At 43.6% G+C, this 16,918-nt stretch overlaps 1 long non-coding RNA gene across 1 annotated transcript; it reads left to right on the forward strand.

Moving 5' to 3' along the window:
• The first annotated feature begins 1,990 nt into the window (after positions 1 to 1,990).
• LOC125960392 (uncharacterized) lies at positions 1,991 to 13,955 on the forward strand. Its single transcript, XR_007469981.1, has 3 exons — positions 1,991 to 8,025; positions 9,883 to 9,982; positions 13,372 to 13,955. It is a non-coding gene; the product is annotated as an uncharacterized LOC125960392 (long non-coding RNA).
• The last annotated feature ends 2,963 nt before the right edge of the window (positions 13,956 to 16,918 follow it).

Consider the following 16,918-nt stretch of genomic DNA (forward strand, 5'->3'; position numbering starts at 1 on the left):
TGTTCTAGTTCTGTGAAAAATGCCAGTGGTAGTTTGATAGGGATTGCATTGAATCTGTAGATTGCCTTGGGTGGTATAGTCATTTTCACAATATTGATTCTTCCAATCCAGGAGCATGGTATGTCTCTCCATCTTTGATTTCTTTCATCAGTGTTTTATAGTTTTCTGAGTACAGGTTTTTTGCCTCCTTAGGTAGGTTTATTCTAGGTTTATTCGTAGGCATTTTATTGTTTTTCTTGTGATGGTAAATGGGGTTGTTTCCTTAATTTATCTTTCTGATCTTTCATTGTTAGTGTATAGGAATGCAAGAGATTTCTGTGCATTAATTTTGTATCCTGCAACCTTACCAAATTCATTGATTAGTTCTAGTATTTTTCTGGTGGCATCTTTAGGATTTTCTATGTAGAGTATCATGTCATCAGCAAACAGTGACAATTTTACTTCTCCTTTTCCAATATGTATTCCTTTTACTTCTTTTTCTTCTCTGATTGCTGTGGCGAGGACATCCAGTACTATGTTGAATAATAATGGTGAGAGTGGACATCCTTGTTTTGTTCCTGATCTTAGAGGAAATGCTTTCAGTTTTTAACCATTGAGAATGATGTTTGCTGTGGGTTCGTCATATATGGCTTTTATTATGTTGAGGTAGGTTCCCTCTATGCCCACTTTCTGAAGAGTTTTTTTTAATCATAAATGGGTGTTGAATTTTGTCAAAAGCTTTTCCTGCATCTATTGAGATGATCATATTGTTTTTATTCTTCAATTTGTTAATATGGTGTATCACATTGATAGTTTCATGTATATTGAAGAATCCTTATATCCCTGGGAAAAATCCCACTTGATCATGGTGTATGATCCTTTTAATGTGTTGTCGGATTCTGTTTGCTAGTATTTTGTTGAGGATTTTTGCGTCTATGTTCATCAGTGATACTATTCTATAATTTTATTTTGGGGGGATATCTTTGTCTAGTTTTGGTATCAGGGTGATGGTGGCCTTGTAGAACGAGTTTGGGTGTGTTCCTCCCTCTGCAGTTTTTTGGAAGAGTTTGAGAAGGATGGATGTTAGCTCTTCTCTAAACATTTGATAGAATTCTCCAGTGAAGCCATCTGCTCCTGGACTTTGGTTTGTTGGAAGATTTTTAATTACAGTTTCAATTTCATTACCTGTGATTGGTCTGTTCATATATATATATATATTTTTTAACATGTTTACTGGGGTATAATTGCTTTACAATGGTGTGTTAGTTTCTGCTCCATAACAAAGTGAATCAGTTATACATATGTTCCCATATCTCTTCTCTGTTGGGTCTCCCTCCCTCTCACCTTCCCTATCCCACCCCTCCAGGCGGTCACAAAGCACCGAGCTGATCTCCCTGTGCTATGCGGCTGCTTCCCACTAGAAAAGATAGGTGTGTGATCCCCTATCTACCTTACGTTTGGTAGTGTATATATGTCCATGCCTCTCGCTTTGTCACAGCTCACCCTTCCCCCTCCCCATATCCTCAAGTCTGTTCTCCAGTAGGTCTGTGTCTTTATTCCTGTCTTACCCCTAGGTTCTTCATGACATTTTTTTTTCTTAAATTCCATATGTATGTGTTAGCATACGGTATTTGTCTCTCTCTTTCTGACTTACTTCACTCTGTATGACAGACTCTAGGTCTATCCACCTCATTACAAATAGCTCAATTTCGTTTCTTTTTATGGCTGAGTAATATTCCATTGTATATATGTGCCACATCTTCTTTATCCATTCATCCGATGATGGGCACTTAGGTTGTTTCCATCTCCAGGCTATTGTAAATAGAGCTGCAATGAACATTTTGGTACATGACTCTTTTTGAATTATGGTTTTCTCAGGGTAGATGCCCAGTAGTGGGATTGCTGGGTCGTATGGTAGTTCTATTTGTAGTTTTTTAAGGAACCTCCATACTGTTCTCCATAGTGGCTGAACCAATTCACATTCCCACCAGCAGTGCAAGAGTGTTCCCTCTCCAGCATTTATTGTTTCTAGATTTTTTGATGATGGCCATTCTGACTGGTGTGAGATGATGTCTCATTGTAGTTTTGATTTGCATTTCTCTAATGATTAATGATGTTGAGCATTCTTTCATGTGTTTGTTGGCAGTCTGTATATCTTCTTTGGAGAAATGTCTATTTAGGTCTTCTGCCCATTTTTGGATTGGGTTGTTTTTTTGTTATTGAGCTGCATGAGCTGCTTGTAAATTTTGGAAATTAATCCTTTGTCAGTTGCTTCATTTGCAAATATTTTCTCCCATTCCGAGGGTTGTCTTTTGGTCTTGTTTATGGCTTCCTTTGCTGTGCAAAAGCCTTGAAGTTTCATTAGGTCCCATTTGTTTATTTTTGTTTTTATTTCCATTTCTCTAGGAGGTGGGTCAAAAAGGATCTTGCTGTGATTTATGTCATAGAGTGTTCTGCCTATGCTGTTCATATTTTCTAATTCTTCCTGGTTCAATCTTGGAAGGTTGTGCTTTTCCAAGAATTTGTCCATTTCTTTCAGGTTGTTCATTTTATTGGCATATAGTTGCTTATAGTAGTCTCTTATGATCTTTTATATTTCTGCAGTGTCAGTTGTAAACTCTTTTTCATTTCTCATATTATTGATTTGCGTCCTCTACCTTTTTTTCTTGCTGAGTCTGGCTAACGGTTTATCAATTTTGTTTATCTTTTCAAAGAACTAGCTTTTAGTTTTATTGATCTTTGCTATTGTTTTCTTTGTTTCTATTTTATTTATTTCTGCTCTGATCTTCATGATTTCTTTCCTTCTACCAATTTTGGGTTTCTACTAATTTTGGGTTTTCGTTGTTCTTCTTTTTCTAGTTGCTTTAGGTGTAAGGTTAGATTGTTTGAGATTTTTCTTTCTTGAGGTGAGCTTGAATTCCTATGAACTTCCCTCTTAGAACTGCTTTTGCTGCATCTCATAGGTTTTGGATCATCGTGTTTTCGTTGTCATTTGTTTCTAGGTATTTTTTTATTTCCTCTTTGATTTCTTCAGTGATCTCTTGGTTATTTAGCAGCACACTGTTTAGCCTCCGTGTATTTGTGTTTTTTACTGTTTTCTTCCCTGTAATTGGCTTCTAATCTTATAGCGTTATGGTCAGAAAAGATGCTTGATACGATTTCAATTTTCTTAAATTTTCCAAGGTTTGATTTGTGACCCAAAATGTGATCTATTCTGGAGAATGTTCTGTGTGCACTTAAGAAAAAAGTGTATTCTTCCGCTTTCAGGTGAATGTCCTATAAATATCAATTAAGTCTATCTGATCTATTGTGTTATTTAAAGCTTGTGTTTCCTTATTTATTTTCTGCTGGATAATCTATTGGTATAAGTGGGGTGTTAAAAGTCCCCCACTATTATTGTGCTACTGTTGATTTCTCCTTTTATGGCTGTTGGCATTTGCCTAATGTATTGAGGTGCTCCTAAGTTGGGTACATAAATATTTATATAGACTCATTTTAGATAGTAGTTATTAACATTATTATTAAGCACATTAATTTAAGATAATGTGTCCACTTCCTTTTGGGAAAAATTGATTGACTTTAACCCTGGTTATAGCCCAGTAGACATGGAGCAGTGGTTCTCTAAGGAAAAAACCTTTGCTAAGAGTGAATCTTTCAGCATATTGCTTCTGACATGCACATAACCAGAAATGGGACTGACCCTCTAGGAAAAAGGACCTCAAGCAGAGGGCTTCACACAGAGCAACTGGAATAGGTTTATGCCACCACAGGTTAGAAGGCACCTATATGCTCATCACAAAGTTACATGAAAGAAGGAGTCAAATATCTACTTTGTGCTTTGCTTTCCATGCTCCAGGCACTGTGCTAAGTCCTTCACACATTTAGTGACCCTATGATGGAAGTATTATCCCCATTTTAGGGATGAAATCGTTAAGGCTCAGAGATAATTAAAAACTTGATTGATGTCTCATAGCTATAATGGTGGGGTGGTGGTTGAAGCTGGGCTTGTATTTTCCATTAGACCATGTTTTGCTTTTCTAAGTAGGTATCACAGCCTATCCTGATGAAGTCTAGAGGGCTGGGGTGGGCCCACAGAGGCATAGCAAGTTGCCATCTAAGACGGATTCACATAGTAAGTACAGTAACTCCATCCAAAGCAAGGGGGAGGTGCAGGAAGCACACTGGCTTCAAGGACAGGGAGGGCAAGGGGGTGACCCTGACATGCCTGTTGCTCCAACTGTCCTCTGCCTGAGCCGTAGACTCACGCCCTGCGCTGCAATCAGAGAATGAGGGGAAAACACAGGGGCTGCTTGGTTCACAATCTGGGATAGGTGGGTGGAGGTCCCAGCCCTGGAACCACACTGCCTAGGCTAGAATGCCACCTTTCCCCTGGACACCCTCAGTGACCTTGGGCAAGTTTCTTTAACTTGTCCAAGCCTCCATTTTTCATCTGGAAAAGAGGGAATAAAATCCTACCTGCCTCATAGGTTGCTAGGATGATTAAATGAATTAATATACACAAAGCGCTTAGAGGAACGCCTGGCATCTAGTAAGTTCTCACTCAATACATGATACCTGGGACTAGTCTATGAGTTATCAAAATTGGGGCAGACAACAACTACACGTTCCTAAATATCTCTGTGTAACTTTGCATTTCCTTGTCCTTCTCTGCTTTGTCTTTTGCGCCCCAACTCAGGGCTGTCATAGCTCAGGAGCCAAAAGCAATAGGTCTTCGAAGGCCTCCAGGCAGAGAGCACATACTGTAGAATCATGGCTTTTCTCTTCTCCTCCTCCACCATGAGACGAGGGTCATCCCGGGGTAGGAGGAGGAGGACTGGAAGGAAGCTGTGGTGGCAGATGCTGGTCACTCAAACGGGACTGCGTCTTTCTTTGTCTTAACTCTCAGCCAGAGTCCTCAAAGGAGAAGGAAGTGAACAGAACAATCCAGACAAGACCAGGGAATCTGGAGCGGTGGACAGTGCATCTGTACCCATTATCAGAGCTTGAGAAATGAGCAAGAGTCGTGGACCTGCCTGGGTGGCCAGGTCGTCCACAGAACAATTTCCACCGCACTCACTGTGGAGCCAGTGATGGTGAAGGACCGGAGCCAGCCCCAGAAAATTCTCTGAAGCTCTAGAGTGAAACACAGGTACTGTCAGAGACCTAGGTCCTAAAGGCCTTCCGACTGGGAGTCAGGGGAGAAGGAGCAGCTAGCTTTGTTGATGATGATGAAAGTATAGCACCGTGAGGGGAACCCAAGGACTAGGTGCCACTCACCCCCCAGCCCCAGGCAACACAGAGGTGGTGTGTGATCCCCTGGAAATCTACATGCCACCTGGGAAGCGGGAGCAGGGCTCTAAATTCACTAAATTTCTGTCACCACTCAGAATGGGTGCTTAAATTAGAAGGTAAATAGATTCATAAATTAAGAGAATTATGTTGACGGCTCACCTGAGTGAAATGTTACCCAAGGCAACAGCAGCTTTGATACCCATGGGAGATGGTGCAGTGCTCGGGCAGCAGCATTTTGGGTGTGTACGCTGGTGGGTCTCAATGGCATGACGTGTAAGATTTCTTTTGTTTTTGCTAATATACAGAAACTTTATCAAGCACTAACTATGTTAGGCACTGTGCTACATTCTTAAATGTAATTATCTCATTTCATCTTCTCAAAACCACTGTGGAATAAATATTATTATCCCCAATTTACAGATGTTAAATGTGAGGCCTAGAGAGGCCAAGGTTACACTTTAGCAATGGGATGGGTCTGGGATTCAAGTCCAGGCAGACTGTTGATATGGCCTGTGCAGTGAAGCGCCGTGACAGCCGGCCTCGCGCAGGACGGTTATCAAAGGCAGACCCTCTGGCTACACTGGCATTGACTGTAATAACCTTGCCAAATGGACATTTGCAAGAGAGTTGCTTGCCACTTGGGGTGTGTTGCTACCTTTTGGAGTCAAGATGAGTGATATGCAGGTCATGCTGGGGAAATCCTAAACTATTTAGGAGGACTTTGAGGGCTAGCTGGAGTTTTGCTAAGGAAGGCCAAACAAGAAAAATTATTTTGTCGTTACCCTCTTGATCTTATTTTCGTGTCTAGGCTGGTGCGGCTCACAAAGGCCATGCAATCAGCACCCTTCCCACTAGTAAGAAGGTGAACGGATGATCCTTGGCAAGCGTCACTGCGTTGGTTTAAAGCATCTAGTGTTGCTCGTTCTAATCTGGTTCTTATTACTTGTTAATAATGTAATTGTTCTCACTGGGTTTTCATTTCAGGATCTTCTCTTGGGCCTTAGTGTCCTGAAGTTCCCTAATGCTGTGAGCAGTGTAGACGTCATTCCCCTGTTCCACCTTCACAGAGCATCTCAATCTGAGTCATTAAACCCTTCCTCAGCCACAGGAGGTGTTTCCAACCTAATCCTTGGTACACCTGGCCAATCCATTTTGACTTTTTCCCCCTAAAACCCATTAGTTTTATGTGAAATTCCTATAAATTAGCCCTCCTAAGGCTTTCATTTTTTTTTTTTTCTCTTAGTTTCCATCTTGTTGTCATCATGCTTTATATCCTGGGGAATCGCCTTGATTTTAACTTCTAGCTTTCTTTTAAATTTTTATGAATTTTCAGAAATCATGTTCTCAATACCAAAGAGCTTTTTGTTGTTGTTGTTGTTCTTGATTTCTTCTTTTAATGGCTATATATATATATATATTTTTTTTTTTGGTGGGGGTGGGGTACGAAATCATCTCAAATCTGAGATTTCTAGTTGGAGTTTGTTGATGTTTTTTAACTTCTCTTCTGCTCCCTGAATTATCTCCAGTTTCTCTGGGATCAGTTTTTTGCTGTTTGTAAGTATGTGAGATGATAATGTGTTAACCAGCATTATAGTGGTGATCACTTCATAACATATACAGATATCAAATGATCACATTTTACACCTTAAACTTATACAATGTTACGTGCCAATTACATCTCAAAAAAGCTGGAAACAAAATCAAAATAAGATAAAAACTTATTTTGACTATTAGAAAAACAAAGATGCTGGTAAATTGTGCTTCGTGGTCTTTGGTTTTCTATTTATATTTCAAACAAATGACCAAGTAGTTGGGGTGGGTTCACTTCATTTCTACATTAGTGGCTCTATCTCCTGATACACTTTGCCTCTCCTTTGGTGGGGAGTCTAACTAAAAGCCCTCTGCTGCTTGGGAGGAGGAATTCACTGACAGGATCACTTTAGGGTAAGTGGGGCAAGGAGCCAGCAGCTAGGTACTAGTCCCCCAAGTTCCCTGTTGAGCAGGGCTTTACTTGGAGACTCCAATTCACATACCATAAACCACAGATAATCTCCTTGGTTTATTCAAGAGATTTGTTCTGGAGGTTATGATGCTGCTGCTGATAAAGACAATAGCTAGTATTGATATAACGGTTGGTCATGTGCCAGCACTAAGAACATCACATATGTAAATTCATTTGCTCCTCCCAACAATCCTTTGGATTAGCTACCATTATCACACACAAGGAAATGGAGGCACAGAGAGGTTAGATAACCTGCCCAAGGTCACACAGCTAGTAAGTGACAGAAGCAGGCTTTGAACCAATGCTCCACAGTCCATTCTTCTCATCTCTAGGTTCTATCTCTGGGCTGACTGCCCTCTGAGTAGAGGTGAGAATTGAGTAATTAAAACAGTTTTTCATACATAGACCTTAGTTTCCACATAGACTTAAAAACATTTTATCAGCTGTATGTTTCCCTCTTCCCTAAAAACTGAGCTTGGGGTTGTTCCAACTGCTACTGGTAGAAAAGCTCTCACCTCACTGCAACGCCTCTTGTAGGGAATCCTGTGCCAGTTATTGGCTTAGGGGCTCCCACCTGCTTCCTGTCACCCAGAAATGTGTTGAAATATCTCATTCACTAATGACCACCATTCTTCACACCCCCATCTAACATACTGTGCTGTTACTGTTTCTTTCTAGTGTTTCTATTTCAGTGAACCCTCAGAGGCCTTGTAAATTTGTGCTCAGGAATCCATCTTGAAATGACTTCATAAGTAAGTACGTTTCCATGGGTATTTTGGCCATTTTGCTATATTGAAATGGCATTGTGCAAAGACGTATAGATTCAAGCTGTACTATTAATTTCCATTTATTTTAATTTGCATATAATTAAGAGAGAAACTATTTCATGGATATAGAATTTAATAAGTATAGGTTCCAAACAGATTATTTTGTATAATTTTCACTAGGACTCCAAGTAGATATTTCAAGGGCTGGAGGAAGGATTTATTGAAGCTTGAATCTGTTCTGGGTACTTCAGTGAAGCAATTCTTTAGATGAATTTGAGGGATGATAGTTTGTACTTCAAAACTGAGTGAGTTCCTGAGAAATCATCTGAAGGGACTTATGAGATGTTTATCCTATGTTGGCAAAACATTGAATATCAAAGCAAGGGAATTTTTTTTTCCCTCTCACAAAATGTTCAGTACTTTTCTTCCATGGTTATTGTAAGGACTAAACCACCTAATAGATATGTATAAAAGCATAAGGACTGGCACGATGTAGGTGCTTGATGAATATTAGTTTCCTCTGAAGTTGTGGAATCTCAAAGTAAGCTGAAGCATTAATGTTAGAAGCAGAAAACTTGATTTGATGTGCAGAACTGAAGGTAGTATAGAGCTGTAGTGAAGCTCACGGACTATGGAGTCATACCAACAGAGGTTCAAGTCATCACTCCACCTCTTAATTGCATGTATTTTTATGACTCAGTTTCCTCATCTATAAAATGGAAATCATAATGTCTATTAAGTGCATCTATTAGGATTAAAGGGGATAATGCGTGTGATGTACTTGGTGCACTATTCACTGGCTATAAAGTACTTAGCACATTATGTGGCACATAAGTGGTCAATAATCTCATCAGCTATTATGATTAATGTAACTCCCATGCTTTAAGGATGTATTTTATACCAATGAAGTATAGCACATAAAGGCACTGGGTCATTTTTTTTTTTTGCGGTGCGCGGGCCTGTCACTGTTGTGGCCTCTCCCGTTGCGGAGCACAGGCTCCGGACGCGCAGGCTCAGCGGCCATGGCTCACGGGCCCAGCCGCTCCGTGGCATGTGGGATCTTCCCGGACCGGGGCACGAACCCGTGTCCCCTGCGTCGGCAGGTGGACTCCCAACCACTGTGCCACCAGGGAAGCCCGGCACTGGGTTGTAATGTGATCACAGCACATAATGCTTTAGAGATCATTTTCCCAGAGTATTTAGTGGAACTTCACTTCTTGGGGATAAGACAAAAAGTTTCATGTTCAAGGAAGTTAAGGAAACAAAACACTGTATCCTACTTTGCATATTAAAGATGTAACAAATTTCTCCTTTTTTAAAAAAAAATCAACTGTTTCACCTAGCATTTCCTCCAACCTGCTTATCCATACAATAGTGTTTATAATCTGTAGCACCAATGCTGTGGAACACTTTTTGAGAGACTCTGCTTTATGTCTTTAGGTTTAAGTGTATAGTTCTTTTTATCAGAGTCTTCACACTTAGTATTCTTTAGTGAAGCTTTCATTTCAGGCCTCTAGATGTCTAAATCATCTAAAATAGTGAATATTGCTGTTTCTGTAGTAAAGCACAGTTTTATTTCAGAACAAAACATGTATGTAATGACTCCAAAGCTATATTGGTGGACATTTTGGGGAAATAACTGAAAAAAAGAACATCAGGTTAAAACAATGTTCTCGATAGAAGAAAATACTTCCTATTAAAGGGGACATTGAGTTGTTCCAGTGAATTGTATGTGGTAGATACAGCCAACCTCCAGAGATGGTTCCCAGTGAACCACATCTTCTAGTATTCACTCCCTTCCACGTTAAGTGGACAGGCCCTGTCTATTGTTTTAACCAACAGAATGTGGAAGTTCTACACCTAAGTCTGAAGAAGGCCGGGCAGCTTCTGTGCTTTTGGGAGTCCTGAGGCTCCATGGAAATTCTGCTGGAGAAGTGATATGGTGAGTAGGAGAGACCCTCAGACTAAGGGGAGAGGGAGACAGAGGGAGACAGAGAGAGAGAGAGGGTGAGAGAGGGAAAGGGAGAGAGAGTGAGGGAGGGAGGGAGAGAGGTAGAGAAGGAGAGAATGGAGAGTGGGAGAGGGAAAGGGAGAGAGGGAAGATGGAGAGACGGAGAGAGAGAGGGGGGAGAGAAGGGGAGGGAGAGTGAGGGAGATGGGGAGGAAGAGAGGGAGGGGGGGAGAGAGAGGGAGAGCAAGGGAGAGGAAGGGGGTAGAGGGGGAATAGGGAGAGAGAGGGAGGGGGGAGAGGGTGAGTGAGAGAACGAGGGGGAGAGAGAGAGACAGGGAGAGGGAAAGAGGGGGGGCAGAGAGAAAGGGGGAGGGAGAGGCAGAGAGGGGGAGAGAAGGGGAGAGGGGTGGAGAGAGGGAGAGAGGAGGAGGGGGGAGAGAGGGGGAGAGGGAGGGAGAGAGAGGGAGAGCAAGACAGAGAGATGGAGAGCACGAGAGAGGGAGGGGGAGAGGGAGGGGGAGGGAGAGGACAATGGAGAGCAGGAGAGAGAGGGGAGGGAGATGGAGAGAGGGGGAGAGAGAAGATGGAGAGGGGGGAGGGAGATGGAGGGGGAGAGACGGAGAGGGTGAGGGAGAGGAAGGGGGTAGAGGGGGAAATAGGGAGATAGAGGGAGAGAGGGAGAGGGAGGGAGAAAGAAGAAGAGAGGGAAGATATAGACAGGGAGAGAAGTGGAGAGAGAGAGAGGAGGAGGGAGGAAGAGGGAGAGAGGCAGGGAGGGAGGGGGGAGAGGAAGAGGGAGAGAGGCAATGAGAGGGGGAGAGAAGGAGAGAGGGGGAGACAGGGAGAGAGGGGGGAGAGGAAGGGGGAGAGGGAGACAGAGAGGGCAAGGGAGAGGTGGAGAGAGAGGAGGGAGGGAGAGAGGAAGGGTGGAGAGGGAGGGAGAGATAGGGAAAGAGGGAGTGGGAGAGCGAGACAGAGAGAGGTGGAGACAGAGGAGGAGGGGGGAGATAGGAAAAGAGGGAGAGACAGGGAGAGAGGAAAAGAGGGAGAGACAGGGAGAGAGGACAAGGGAGAGCAGGAGAGGGAGAGAGGGAGGGGAGAGAAAGGGAGAGATAGAGGGAGAGTGTGAGAGGGAGAGGGGGATAGAGGGGGGAGAGAGATGGAGGGGGAGAGAGGAGGAGAGGGGGAGAGAGGGAGAAGGAGACAGGGAGGGAGAGAGAGGGAGAAAGGGAGTGAGAGGGAGAGAGAGACAAAGGGGGAGAGGGAGGGAGAGTGAGACAGAGAGGGCAGGGGAGAGAGGGAGTGAGAAGGGGAGAGAGAGGGAGACAGAGGTGGAGAGAGAGGAGGGAGGGAGAGAGGAAGGGTGGAGATGGGGAGGGAGAGGGAAAGAGGGAGTGAGAGGTAGAGAGAGGGAGAGCGAGACCGAGAGAGGGAGACGGAGAGGAGGAGATAGGAAGAGAGGGAGAGAGAGAGGAAGGGAGGGGGAGGGAGAGGAAGAGGAAGAGGGGGGGAGGGAGAGGGGGGAGAGAGAGAGAGCAAGGGGGAGGGAGGGGGGGAGAGGGAGCAGGAGAGAGGGGGAGAGAGCGTGAGTGGGGGACAGAGAGATAGAGGGCGAGGGAGAGAGGGGGGAAGAAAGAGTGGGGAGAGAGGGAGAGGGAGTGAGAGGGGGAGAGAGAGGGAGGGAGAGAAAGGGAGGGAATGAGAGGGAGAGGCAGAGGGGGGAGAGAGGAGGAGGGGGGAGACGGAGTGAGAGGGAAAGGGGGAGAGGGCAGGAGAGAGACGGAGAGGGTGAGAGGAAGGGGGTGGAGAGGGGGAGGGAAAGGGGGAGAGAGGGAGACAGGGAGAGAGACAGCATATTAAAGATGTAACAAATTTCTCCTTTTTTAAAAAAAAATCAACTGTATTTGAGGGAGGGGGGAGAGAGGGAGGGAGAGGGGAGGGGAGAGAGCAAGGGGGGAGAGAGGAAGAGAGCGAGGGAGGAGGGAGAGGCGGAGAGGGGGGGTGAGAGGAAGAGAAGGAGAGAGACATGGGGAGAGGGAGGGAGGGGGAGAAGAGGGGGAGAGGGAGGGAGGGAGAGGGGGAGGGAGAGGGAGTGAGGGAGAGGGGGAGGGAGAGGAAGAGGGAGAGAGAGATGGAGAGAGGGGGGAGAGAGAGTGAGGGGGGAGAGGGAGAGACAGAGAAGGACAGAGAGAGGGAGAGATAGAGGGGGAGGGAGAGAGAGGGAGAGAGAGAGTAAGAGAGGCAGAGAGGGAGAGGGAGTGAGAGGGAGAGAGACGGAGAGTGGGAGAGAGACAGGGAGGGAGAGGGAGAAACAGAGTGGGAGTGAGAGGGAAAGGGAGAGAGAGGGCAAGAGGAAGAGCAGGAGATAGGGAGAGAGAAGGGGAGAGGGAGAGGGAGTGTTAGAGGGAGAGGAAGAGAGAAGAAGAGGGGGAGAGAGAGGGAGGGAGAGGGGGATAGAGGGGGGAGAGGGAGAGATAGGTAGAGAGGTAGGGAGAGGGCGAGGGGGGAGAAAGGGGGGAGAGAGCAAGTGGGGGACAGGGAGAGATAGAGGGAGAGGGGGAGAGAGACAAGGAGAGAGGGGGGGAGAGGGAGGGGGAGGGAGAGAGGGGGGAAACAGAGGGCGAGAGGGGGGTGAGAGAGAGGGGGTGAGAGAGAAGAGAGAGAGAGAGACCCAGCCTCCCAGCTCAGATAGATAAAAGATAAATGGAAGGCATTAGCCTTTGAACCATGCCTGTCAAGGCACCAGATGTGCCAGTGAACCAATCTGGACACCGCAAACCAGTCAAGTCCTCAGATGATTGTAGCCCTGACCCAAATCCCATGGGTCAGAACTGCCCAGCTGAGCCTTGTCAACCCACAAAATCATGAGATAATAAAATGGTTATTTAAAGCCAATACATTTTGCAGTGGTTTTTTTTTTAAAATGCAGTAATAGATAATCACAGTAATAGATGGCTACTGTAGAGAGGTGCACAGAAAAGTATCCAGATGGCATGCTCTTCATTCTGTATTGTTTGCCTAAACACGAGTTGAGGGTAGTGTTTCAAATTTGTTCTCAGGTTCCCTCTGACAATTCTATGCTGGCTGAATTCATAAGAGCTTATAAGGGCAAAAATATCACAGAACTAGTTTGTCAAAATACTGCAGAAAAAATACCTTCTAGAGCCGCTCATATTTTGTGTCAGAACTTTTCGTCTTTAGAGAAAATTGCCAGAAAGATCTAAAGATAGATTCAGTTCAAACTTTGTTTTTCAGTTTTAAAATTAATACACAGATCAGCAGACAGCATCTTTTTGTTTAACAAGGAAAAATTATTACTGTATGATTCTCACAGGTCTATTTCCAAGTCATCTCCTGAAAGATCCTTTTTTACCCTGCAGGTTGATGATTCTCATTTAAAAAGTGACCAGGGCTTCCCTGGTGGCGCGGTGGGTGAGAGTCTGCCTGCCGATGTGGGGGACACGGGTTCGTGCCCTGGTCTGGGAAGATCCCACATACCGCAGAGCGGCTGGGCCCGTGAGCCATGGCCGCTGAGCCTGTGTGCCCAGAGCCTGTGCTCCGCAGCGGGGGAGGCCGCAACAGTGAGAGGCCTGCGTACCGCAAGGAAAAAGAAAGAAAAAATAAATGAAAAGTGACCAAGATGAGAAATGAAACTATGCTTCCCAGGCAGCTTTTCACAGTGAGAGGCTGGAGGAGGAGAAGCAGAGAACGAGGTATCACAAGTGGGGAAGGTGGAGAAGGGCTAGGGCTAGATGGAGAAGAAATAAGTAAAAGTAGAAGAGGTTTTGGCTTCTGTTTGCTTGTTTGGTTTCTGTAATTGCTGTGGTGTGAGAGGAGTGAGTGAAGTGATGAGAAGGAATGATAACCAACATCGGCCTTCTGGGAAATGCTTGACAGTGAACACATGATACCAAATGCTAATACTTTACCAGTAGTGAAGATAATAAATTTTTTCCTCAAGTTATGCAGGCCGACTTGTGTTTCCTCTGAATGTGACTCTGTGAACAGATGGAATCATATCCCTTGGGATTTACTAGGATTTCACGTGAAAGGTCATTATCAATTCAATTAAATAATGATATGGGAGACACCATTTTAGGTACTGTGTGGGGAGGGAAGAGAATAAAGTTGACAAGTTCTTAACTTATTGGTAAGCTAGTAGGAAAGCTAAGAAATAGGTTAACAGAATAACGTAGCAGAATGTCATAGCTAAATTAAGACTAGGAGGGAGAACTCAGCTGTGCCTGAAACTGGAGGGTTTATGACCTCTCTGACAGTTTGCATGAATGAACGTGCACTGACTTGCACTTTCTAGGAAAAGAATGAAGAAATGTTTGTTTTCTTGTTAGTCGGCTTGGAAGGGCTCCTGATGGAGAGGAAAGGGCGGAGGTCAGTGGAAGGGGCAGAATAATTTTCTCCTCTACCTTGGCTACTGGACAGGTTTTGAATCCCTGCTCAGTGAATTACTAGTAAAAATTAAAGAAGAGAAAGGGAAATCTCTCCTAGCAGCCTCAGAAGCAGCGGATTAAAGCTCCACAATCAACTTGATGTACCCTGCATCTGTGGAATACCTGAATAGACAACCAATCATACCAAATTGAGGAGCCGTGTGGAGGAAAGGCTCTTGGTGCTGCAGCCAGGAGTCAGTACTGTGCCTCTGAGGTGGGAGAACCAACTTCAGGACACTGGTCCACAAGAGACCTCCCAGCTCCACATAATATCAAATGGCGAAAATCTCCCAGCGATCTCCATCTCAATGCCAGCACCCAGCTTCACTCAACGTCCAGCAAGCTACAGTGCTGGACACCCTATGCCAAACAACTAGCAAAACAGGAACACAACCCCACCCATTAGCAGAGAGGCTGTCTAAAATCATAAGTCCACAGACACCCCAAAACACACCACCAGACGTGGACCTGCCCACCAGAGAGACAAGATCCAGCCTCATCCACCAGAACACAAGCACTAGTCCCCTCCACCAGGAAGCCTACACAACCCACTGAACCAACCTTAGCCACTGGGGACAGATACCAAAAACAACAGGAACTACGAACCTGCAGCCTGCAAAAAGGAGACCCCAAACACAGTAAGATAAGCAAAATGAGAAGACAGAAAAACACACAGCAGATGAAGGAGCAAGATAAAAACCCACCAGACCTAACAAATGAAGAGGAAATAGGCAGTCTACCTGAAAAAGAATTCAGAATAATGATAGTAAAGATGATCCAAAATCTTGGAAATAGAATAGACAAAATGCAAGAAACGTTTAACAAGGACCTAGAAGAACTAAAGATGAAACAAACAACGATGAACAACACAATAAATGAAATTAAAAATACTCTAGATGGGATCAATAGCAGAATAACTGAGGCAGAAGAACGGATAAGTGACCTGGAAAATAAAATAGTGGAAATAACTACTGCAGAGCAGAATAAAGTAAAAAGAATGAAAAGAACTGAGGACAGTCTCAGAGACCTCTGGGACAACATTAAATGCACCAACATTCAAATTATAGGGGTTCCAGAAGAAGAAGAGAAAAAGAAAGGGACTGAGAAAATATTTGAAGAGATTATAGTTGAAAACTTCCCTAATATGGGAAAGGAAATAGTTAATCAAGTCCAGGAAGCACAGAGAGTCCCATACAGGATAAATCCAAGGAGAAATAAGCCAAGACACATATTAATCAAACTGTCAAAAATTAAATAAAAAGAAAACATTAAAAGCAGCAAAGGAAAAACAACAAATAACACAAAAGGGAATCCCCATAAGGTTAACAGCTGATCTTTCAGCAGAAACTGCAAGGCAGAAGGGACTGGCAGGACATGTTTATAGTGATGAAGGAGAAAAACCTGCAACAAAGGATACTCTACCCAGCAAGGATCTCATTCAGATTTGATGGAGAAATTAAAACCTTTACAAACAAGCAAAAGCTGAGAGAGTTCAGCACCACCAAACCAGCTTTACAACAAATGCTAAAGGAACTTCTCTAGGCAAGAAACACAAAAGGAGGAAAAGACCTACAATAACAAACCCAAAACAATTAAGAAAATGGGAATAGGAACATACATATCAATAATTACCTTAAATGTAAATGAACTAAATGCTCCCACCAAAAGACACAGATTGGCTGAATGGATACAAAAACAAGACCCATATATTTGGTGTCTACAAGAGACCCACTTCAGACCTAGAGACACATACAGACTGAAAGTAAGGGGATGGAAAAAGATACTCCATGCAAATGGAAACCAAAAGAAAGCTGGAGTAGCAATTCTCATATCAGACAAAATAGACTTTAAAATAAAGGCTATTAGAAGAGACAAAGAAGGACACTATATAATGATCAAGGGATCGATCCAAGAAGAAGATATAACAATTGTAAATATTTATGCACCAAACATAGGAGCACCTCAATACATAAGCAAATACTAACAGCCATAAAAGGGGAAATCGACAGTAACACATTCATAGTAGGGGACTTTAACACCCCACTTTCACCAATGGACAGATCATCCAAAATGAAAATAAATAAGGAAACACAAACTTTAAATGATACATTAAACAAGATGGACTTAGTTGATATTTCTAGGACATTCCATCCAAAAACAACAGAATACACATTTTTCTCAAGTGCTCATGGAACATTCTCCAGGATAGATCATATCTTGGGTCACAAATCAAGTCTTGGTAAATTTAAGAAAACTGAAATTGTATCAAGTATCTTTTCCGACCACAACGCTATGAGACTAGATATCAATTACAGGAAAAGATCTGTAAAAAATACAAACACATGGAGGCTAAACAATACACTACTTAATAACGAAGTGATCACTGAAGAAATCAAAGAGGAAATCAAAAAATACCTAGAATCAAAAAATACCTAATAAAAAATCAAAACAAATGACAATGGAGACACAACGACCCAAA

The sequence above is a fragment of the Orcinus orca genome, chromosome 11 (assembly GCF_937001465.1).
Source record: "Orcinus orca chromosome 11, mOrcOrc1.1, whole genome shotgun sequence".
NCBI lineage: Eukaryota > Metazoa > Chordata > Mammalia > Artiodactyla > Delphinidae > Orcinus > Orcinus orca.